Below are 10072 nucleotides of genomic sequence, written 5' to 3' on the forward strand. Positions count from 1 at the left end.
TTTAATAAAATTAAAATTGATGGGAGGGGTGAGTGTACATGATAATTAGAGGGTAATGTCCACATACAATGGAGATCCTTGTTTCTCTTACCACTGTGAAACATAGCGTGATGAGAATTGTGCTTCTGAAAAAAATGAAATGGGGGAAATTAAGAAAACATTTATGGGATGAAATTTTTGATTTGCTTCCATACTTCCCTTCCCAGCAAAATTATGGTGCTGCAGATAGTATCTTTTAATAAAATGGCCTTTATAAAATACAGGCCATGACTGGGAATTCAGGGAAAATGCTTTCATTAAAATGATAATAGAACTGTAAAGTTTTAACACCATACTTTTTTCCCCACTGAAGTAGAAAGGCAAAGCTTTGGTCCTGTTCCTTTTCACAACAACCTGTAAGGAACAGTGTGTAATTACTTGAGCATGAACTGAACTGAACTCTGAAACTTCAAACAAAGCCTGATTGTGCAAAGAAATTAAGGGATGGGACTTGCTAGGTTTGTCTGAGTCACCTGCCTGTGTAATACTACAGCATTTTGGTGCTCTCAGTGCCACTGATTTTATTTACTATTTTGATCCGCTTTGTATCTGGGTATAACCACAAACCATTGGGCCTGGACTTCAGTTTGCACATTTGCTAAAGGACAAAGTATGCAACAAACACACAGCATGAAAATGACCCTTATTTATCTGTTTTTTTATACCAATGAGCTCACAGAGCTTCAAATTCCATGGATTAAGACTCTCTTCACACTGGTAAAAGTGGTTTCAATCTCCCTTTGGGCCCCTTATTAGCCTATGTTCCCCATCACTGTCTGGGGATGGTTCGGTGGGTGTCATTTTTAGTCTCACTAGAGGGAAGGCAACAAAAATGAATGAATTGGGGGGAGGATTAAATCTCATTCACCCATTTACTTGCTTATAAGTTTTTTAAAAAGGGGGTTCCACTACAGGTTACACATCTAAACTATTGTTTAGTTTATCTCGAAGTGCAATTACACTGTAGAGCTTGCCTACCTGCTTCCATCTCCTCTCAGTAATACTTTATCAATCGAAAACTTTGAATGTATATAAAAAACAGTAGAATATTACAAACCCAAATGACTTTATCACACTTAATTTCTTATGAGTTGGTATATACAGTACTTAAGTGTGTCAGACTGTGATTATAAGATCATGGTTCAGATCTCTGCTTAGTGCCATCTTAATGCTTTTCCATTCTGTACATTTGGATATATGCATACAATAAAGAGAGTACAATTGGCCCTACATATCCATGGATTCTGCATTCACAGATTTCAACATTCACAGTTTGAAAACATTTCCCTCCCCTGTAAAAAATTCCAAAAAGCAAGTCTTGATTTTGCCATTTCTATTTTACTAGATATTGTATGTAATTGAACTTGAGTGTCCACAAATTTTGGCATCTATGCGGGGTTCTGGAAATCCAAATACAACAGATACTGTAACAAATTCAAGTTATCTTCACCTTGTTTATCTTCTAGAGAGTTAGCATGGTGCAGTGGTTAAAAAGTCAGAAAAAGTTGGCAAAAATCAATATTCAAATCTTTGCTCAGCCAGGAAGTTTCTTAGATGACTCTGAGGCCTCACAGATGAGGACAAGAGGGAAAAGAAGGAGAATGTATGATGTCCAGAGCTCTTTTAGAAGAAAAGTAAGTCCAAAAAGAAAGAAGGAAGGAAGGAAGGTAGGGAGGGAAGGGAAGCAGCTGGGCAAAACAGGCAGCAACCTTCAGCTAACTTGTGACACACAGGTCCCATCTACACATGCTGTAAAATCCAGAATGATGTGGATTATAAAGGGGGTGGCTAGAAAACATACACCCCTAGTGCACACTATGCACATCCACAATGCACATCCACATGGAAAACAAGTGTTAAAATAAGTTAGGAGAAAGTATAAGATCAGCAATAAAATGTACTGCAGCTGATCAGTGTATGGACACTACAGAGCAGAAATGTAGGAAGAACATGAGTAGCACTTGTGTAAACAGTGCCAGCTCTGGAAAATATGGATAAAGGAACTGGATATGGTACTCTTGGAAAAGTAAACAAACACTTTCCCTCTCCCTCCCTGAGAAGAAATCACTTTCCCCTTTTGTTTTTGAATTGGAAGATGAAATCCATTGCTGATTCTCATCTGATGGCCTGCTGCCGAGCAGCACGTTTTTCTATTAATGTTGTTCTTTTGGATCAATCTGGTATGAAGGGAGGTCTATGGATACTACAGGTTTTTCAAGGTTCCTGGGGTGTTTATGGAGACTCTCCAGAGTGGAACTGCATTTTTTAAAATCCACATTCCAATCTGGATTATGTGACTGTGTAGAAGCAGCCACACACTAGACCAGGGGTCCCCAAACTTTTTAAGCCGAGGGCCGGTCCACAATCCTTCAGACTGTTGAGGGGGCGAATTATCATTTGAAAAAAAAATACAAATAAATTCCTATGCATACTGCACATGTCTTCTTTGTAGTGCAACAACAACAACAACGAAAGAACAATACAATATTTAAAAATGAAAACAATTTTAACCAACATAAACCTATCAGGATTTCAATGGAAAGTGTGGGCCTGCTACTGGCCAATGAGATAGTCAAGTTAATTAGGATTGTTGTTGTTGCTGTTGTGTGCCTTCAAGTCATGTCAGACTTTGGCTGAGCCTAAGTCTAAAATTAATTATTTATTTACTGCATCTATTTACTACATTTATATCCCATCCTTCTCACCCCGAAGGGGACTCAGAGCAGCTATATGTACATACAATATATTATATTATTAGCTTAACACAATATTAGCATTATATATTACTATATTGAACTATACCACTATACTATTTTATAATATGTAATACATAACATATAATTAATATTATTATATGGTATTACTATTAGTATAATATTGTATAACATAAGATTATTATCAATATTATATGTATATACAATATATTATATTATTGAAACTGATATAAAATATTATATTATAAAACTGAGGGTGGGGGCCAGGTAAATGACCTTGGAGGGCCGCATCCGGCCCCCGGGCCTTAGTTTGGGGACCCCTGCACTAGACTGTTCAATCCTTAGAACAACCCTTAACACATTGCTGTGAAAGCAACAGTAATCATTGTGTATCTTTGAAATGTTTTAAGTTTTGGTCAAATATGTTGTGTCATTGCTTCGGGCTTGTCCCTGTTGTGAGCCGCCCCGAGTCCCTTCGGGGAGATGGGGCGGGATATAAAAATAAAGATTATATTATTATAATTATAATAATTATTATTATTATTATTATTATTATTGCTCAAAAGGCATGGTCTGCTTTTGAATTGTGGCTCCATTAGCAAGAAATATTCAAATACTTTTTAAAATAAATGCGCATGTGTTTTTGTTTTACAGGGTATTTCATGTTCCTTCTCAAAACTTAGATGTTTCATGTTGCGTTGAAGCTCTGACTGTAAAAAAAACCTTGTATTTGCAAATGTATATATTGGCTATAAAATCACTGATCGCACTTTCCCTCCCATTTACTTCAAGGTGTCCTCAGATATGTATAACAGACAATGAGGAAGCAGCACAAGACACAATAAGACCCAGTACTTGAACCACATGATACTCCTCCTCTACAACATAACTTTTAAAGACCACACGCTGCAACTAGAAAGAGAACTTAAAAATGTATGCAGTTACCTCTTAAAAGAAGTAATATAATTGTTCGTTAAGTTACAATAGCAATGTAGTATAGTTCAATCTTCATTATTGAAAGAAGAAATCATTTCCAAAGAACCTTACTATTAGTAACTGGTTACTTCGATGCTCTAAATAAACTAAGTAATGTGTGCCACTTAAATACCATTAAAGGAATTCTAGCGAAATATGTAGCAATGCCTGCCTCCAAGAGAAGTCTTTTGAGGGCTGTGATCTTTTAAAGAAAACCAGGATATTTAGGGTCTGTGGCACAAAGCCTTTTAGACAACTCTCTACCAGCTGAACAAAATCTCAGCTGGCAATGGCACTAGATATAATATGATAAGGATAAGGGTCCTTTGTCTCTGCCTGCCGTGTTTGGGTACAAAGCACACTTTGCTGTGATAATTGGTTTGGCTGTCCATTCCACCCATCAGGTGATAGAAAACTATCAATCAGGCTAAATGCAATGTGAGAGAAGTCTCTTTAGCCAATTAGGTGGTAATGAGAACATTAGCCACAATATCTTCAGCAGAGGGCACCTTAGCAATTCTACCAGAGCCCACGAAGATGACAGTTCTATCTGTGTGATTAATGGCGATCATATGATACTCCGGAATTCTATGCTGTTATATAAAAATCTAGGAGGAATGATCCACTTCATGCCCTTAAATATTTTAAAAACCACGGATGATGATCTTATGCTCGTCTCTGCTCTTTTCTCTGTCTAGAGGTTAGTGGTCTTTGTACCAAAGCACCGTTCAAAGCACTTCAGAATTTGCCGAGATGAGAGAAGCTGCATAATATCCAATTATTACCCTTTCCACTGTTAAAATTCCCACAATCTTCAAGAAGAATACTGAGGCTAGTGGAAAACCCCATCCATAACACACAGAGAGTGTTATAAGCCAGTTGTAAGAAGTAGATGCCTTTACAATTTTCCACCTAACAACTTACTAACAGAAGTGGGGAGAAATATATGTGGGTTCTTTATGAAAAGAATCTCATAGGAGATCAAACATTCACACTGCTCATTGATTACCAAAAACCCAGTTATGGGAGAATAAAGAGTGAAGAGGTATCTCATCTGCTATCTCCAAGCAGGAGGAGATCACTTCACATAAATGGTTATCCTATCCAGACCTGCCTTCACATCCATTAGCCCTGAATTTAACACTCCTCTGGTAGTGAAATGGTGACCACCAACTCTATGCAAAGATTTCAACAGGTTGGTGACAGAATAAATCATTTCAGCAGTCATAGCTCCCAGGTCAGCAGGTTGATGAATCTGCTCCATGTTTCAGCCTGATCTTTAAAAGATCTGCTCAAAGTGATTAAGTCATTTGGGAGAGAAGGGCTGCATATTTTAGGCAGCCTTTTAAAGTTCAGACTGAACATTGAGCAGATTCAGTCTCAACTGATTCTGGAGACATCAGCCACCACTGCGTGGCACATCTCTTCTCTCTAAGCCTGCTTGATGCCATGCTACTTTGAGAGGTAGAAAAACAAAACACAAGTCTCATGGAAATAGAGTGGGCTCATAAAAGAGGGATAGAGATGGGCCACTCTCTCCTCTGGTTTTCCAGTTATAGGACTTTCTTTTAAAAGTCCATGCTGGCTTGCAAGAAGAGGATTTCCCTGCCTTGACTGCCAGCATGGCAAAGCAGACTCTTGGCCTCGAAACCAGTAAGTAATGTTTGCACATACACACACAATACATATACATTTACAGTAGTACTGCTTGTGTGCTTATTTACCATAATGTTTCTCCTGAGATAATTATTAGTCACTCCTATGTAACCTATTGTAAAGATCTGGTAGCATAACTACAACCCCACTACTTGGAGGAAAGTTAATACGGACCCTCTAACTCAGAGAACCTTCAAACTGTTTCAAACAAAAATTGGGAATTTCTCATTCCTGGCATCAGGAGCAGGAGAATTAGGAGCACATCAATTAGGCAGCAGTCTGGGTGCTGGCTTGGAATGGACGACACTTGACGGATTTCTGTCATGGGTTATCCACTTCAAGTATCCATACAACAACTGGAATTGATCTGTACATTTTCACTTAAAAAGGCAGCAACACTGATTTTGTCCCCACTGACATGCCATATTGTTTGATCAGCCAAGCTTATGTTTGGCCATATTCAACAAATGTGTTTGTGATGGAGGGAGAGCCCTGTGTATGTAAAATGCAAAAGTGTAGGCTCACAATTAACTTAAAGAACCAGGGGAAGCATCTGTTTCACCAAGCATAACCAGTTCCCTCATTGTTGCAAAATATATTGATGTGTGCAAACAGATCATCAACATGGAGCCCCCGGTGGCGCAATGGGTTAAACCCTTGTGCCGGCAGGACTGCTGACCAAAAGGTCAGCAGTTTGATTCTGGGGAGTGGGGTGAGCTTCCATCTATCAGCTCCAGCTTCCCATGTGTGGACATGAGAGAAGCCTCCCACAGGATGGTAAAACATCCGGATGTCCCCTGGGCAACGATCTTGCAGACAGCCATTTCTCTCACACCCGAAGCGACTTGAAGTTTCTCAAGTAGCTCCTGACATGAAAAAAATATCAAGATAACTGAAACAAACCAAGAGCTGAACAAATGGGTGTGTACAAATGTAAGGATCTCCCTCAGTTAATGTGCCATCTGATTTAAAGTCTGCACTGCTCCCTTCCATCAAATGACTATACAGCAGTGAAGATTTCCTGTTGACCTTACTATTTCTTTCTCAATCCAATTGATAGAGAAGTTCTTTGGATCCAGGAAAAACAAGGCGAGAGCAAGCTTTGCCAACCCTGAAAAAAGTCCTCCTTCCCTTGATCACTGCCTTCAGAACTCTGTGTAAGTCAAAGATCACCAAAGACAGATAACATAGCTGATCATACTAGAACTAGTAACAAAAATACATCAGACCAGTAAGACGGGACAGGACGCAACTTCAACAATAATGCTTAAGAGTATGGTAGAGAAAATTATTTGTTATGGTACAAAATACACATCAAGCTCTTTTCTGCCATCTACTCTAGACAAGGGAAAGGAGGATCCTCTGAAGATGCCAGCTACAGATGCAGGCAAAATGTCAGAAGATTACAGCCATACTGCCCAGAAACCACAGAGTGAGTACCCCAGTTATTCTGGCCATGAAAGCCTTCGACAATACAAAGCAGCTACTACCGTGCCTTGCCACATCTACACTTTTATTAAATTACATAGGATCTTGACAATATTAAGAATAGCTCTTCTTGGCTCAAACTATGGTTCCAAAGTAGATGCTCTACCACACAACAAAAAGAAAGGGTTGCACAGAATTTAGATGAGCATTTTTGGTTCAAGTTTTTGGAACTCATATGGAGTTATCTCTACATTGTAACTATGTTATACCTTAGAACACCTAGTTATTATTTATGGTGCAGTTGTCTTAGCAGAGAGAGGTTCTGAATGATCTGTCCTGGGTAGAAAGATGAGTCAGAATAATAATAACTGAAGTGATGGTGGGATATGGACAAGGTAATCAACAGGGCCTACTTTAAAGAATGATATGATCTGACCACATTGAGCCTTAATTGGAATTACTAAACATTCAGAAAGAAAATGTACCAATCAAATGTTTAAGACCCATTTTTCTTTTACGGTCCTCTAAAAATATTATTCATTTTTCTACCCCAGCTCTCATTCAGACCCTCTTATATTTAAAGCATACAATGAAGTTCAGATGCAATATATTAAAAAGTGCTTAGATACCATGGTGATAGGCACGTTATAAATACCATAGAAGAAAAGAGATGAGATAGACAGATTTCAGTGCATAGTGAATTCCACATGGAAAATATTAAAATAAAGCCAAAAGGTTAAAAAAAATCCATTTATAGAAGTACTCCGCAAGTTACTAAGGCATTTGGCTAAAAATCATTGGTTCCAGAGAGCTCAATCCAAGCTCTTGCCCGTGACATCAACTTAACATCCCTGGGAAGGCATCTGCAGTCAATCCTTGTGCAACATTTCTACTAAATGTGTTGGGAGTCTAGCATTTGAGAGTACAAGGCAGCATAGATCTTAATGTAAAAGAGAAGTTTCACATAATTCAAGTAGATGACAACAATAAAAGTTCACCATGTTACAAAAAGGAAAATTTGGACAGGGAGGGGGGCATTTTCTTGTTTACCACACAATCTCTAACAAAGTCATGATTTATATCCTTACATAATATCAGTGATTAGATAAATATCAAATGAAAAAAGAGTCAAGTGAGATCCTGAGAACAAATGCAAAGGAGTCAGTTGACTATAAACTGAACATTCGGCTTGGATTTTTTTTATTCTAGTCACAACTCAGAAGCTCATGACAATTCATTATCTCTCTACTCCACTATTCTCACAAAGGACCCTCTTTCTGATTACAAGAAAACTACTTTTGTTGTTTTTAACTGCTATCAAGTTGCCTTCAGACTTATGACAAGCCCATGAATGAGACACGTCCAAGTCACCTTATCATCAGTAACCTTGTAGCTCCTCCTGAGATGATGTTCACAAGAAGGTTTGCTGGGCACAGCCTCACTCAGCTTGGCCATCTTACTTGTAAATCTAAGCTAGCTCCTTATGCTTTTCTTGCCTGTTACTTCCTCCCTTTTAACTCTTCCCAGGCCTCTGATTATATAGAAAACCAAAATGAATTTTCTTTACTTCTCTTCCCTTCTGGAGAGGAAGCAAATATAATATTATACTAGTCTGCAGGGTCCTATGCTACAAAGGGAGCTCTAATATTTCATCAGCAATTTGAGGAAAAGAAGGCAAGACAGAATCTGCTGGTTTTCAGCATTGGTTATTTAATATCATAATCTGTGATGCAGCCCTCAGCTTTGGAGAGTTAAATACAACGCCCTGGCACGAAGAAATTGTTCACATCTACACTAACAGGTATGGTTAGAGATAGGTAAAGCTGGATTTTTAGAGGCACTGTAAACATTACAGGATTAAATATAATCTTGTAATGTTAACTATACCATGGACAACTCAATAGGTTTTGGAACATATCTAGCCTGAACTCTCACAATAAGCGAAGATGACTAAACTGAGATTGTCATTTGTTGAGACACATCCTGATACAATGTGTCGTGTAAAGTTGAGGAAGAAGACTGCACCACAGATGGATGAAGGGATTATGACCCTGAGCTTGTGAGATCTGGGCAGGCCAGTTGTTTACCAGTGGTTTTGAGGTCTCTCATTCATAGGGTTGTCATATGCTGAGGCCAACATGACCGTACATAGCAACATTAGACTCTTCTACTACACTACACTACACTACACTACACTACATGACTGACTTCTGCAAAAGTTCTCTAGCTTGGATATCTTTTATAACTCTTTGTGACATGAAATAGAAGCACAATAGTAATGTTGCAAGGAACTGGGCCCATTTGTTGGTGGCTACTAACCAAAGAGCTGTCTGTTGTAAAAGTCTGGTGTTTCAAGTGGCACAGCAGCAGCTGGGAAACATCAAGACAAAATGATAGGAAACATTCACCTAATGATTAAACTGCAGAATGCATGGAGTTGAGGTTGAGGAAAACATTTATTAAGCAATAATAACCTTTCCTGAATCACTGTGTCATAATGAACAGCTGCTCGAATTTCAGAGTTCAGTATCAAAGTGCAGCTTTTCTTTTGTTTTTGTAATATTGTAGAATTGCCTAACTAATACTGTGCTTTCCCACCTTTCCCTGTCTGCTTGCTTTATCAGTTTGTTTTTTATGGGATCCAGTTTGCTTTTGAACACAGAATAACAACCATGGGGGGGAAAGGTATTGGAAACCAGTCTCCACTCTGATTACCAGGCTATAAGGGGAAATAATGCTGTGATCTTGCAGAAAGGAACTATCTTTGTTTGAAGACTAGTGGATATGAGCTCACACACACACACACACACAACCAAAAATTGTTGTACAGCTACTAAAGAACAAAGATACAAAGTAGTCTCTGTAACATCTCATATAATTCTAACATCTGCCTGTGAAGAACATATTGCTGCTGGATTATTTTGAAGGGAAACCAATTCACACCATTAGCACATCATAGGTTTTCCATCATAGGGACACCTTATACAGTACATTTCCCCCTGCATGAATCAACCTGCATATCCAAGTGTGTTTAGGATTGGATTTTTGGCAGTGAAGACAAAAATGCACAGTAAAGGCTATATAGCAGGCATGAACAAACTTCGGCCATCCAGGTGTTTTGGACTCAACTCCCACAATTCCTAACAGCTGGCAGGCTGTTAAGGATTGTGGAAGTTGAAGTCCAAAATACCTGTAGGGCCAAAGTTTGCCCTTGCCTGCTATATAGACTGAGTTTGCCTAATAAAGAATCTCATGTCTAC

At 38.6% G+C, this 10072-nt stretch overlaps 1 protein-coding gene and 1 long non-coding RNA gene across 3 annotated transcripts in view; both read right to left on the reverse strand.

Moving 5' to 3' along the window:
* Positions 1-10072, reverse strand: part of maml3 (mastermind like transcriptional coactivator 3) — a 327808-nt gene that overhangs the window by 228477 nt on the left and 89259 nt on the right. The window lies entirely within an intron of this gene.
* LOC134299129 (uncharacterized) overlaps positions 1-10072 on the reverse strand; it is a 119107-nt gene that overhangs the window by 53728 nt on the left and 55307 nt on the right. The window contains exon 2 of the long non-coding RNA XR_010006273.1: positions 1-9703. This exon is cut by the window's left edge and continues 42837 nt beyond it. This is a non-coding gene — a long non-coding RNA (uncharacterized LOC134299129). The remainder of the gene's footprint in view (positions 9704-10072) is intronic.

This window comes from Anolis carolinensis, chromosome 5, assembly GCF_035594765.1.
Source record: "Anolis carolinensis isolate JA03-04 chromosome 5, rAnoCar3.1.pri, whole genome shotgun sequence".
Taxonomy (NCBI): domain Eukaryota; kingdom Metazoa; phylum Chordata; class Lepidosauria; order Squamata; family Dactyloidae; genus Anolis; species Anolis carolinensis.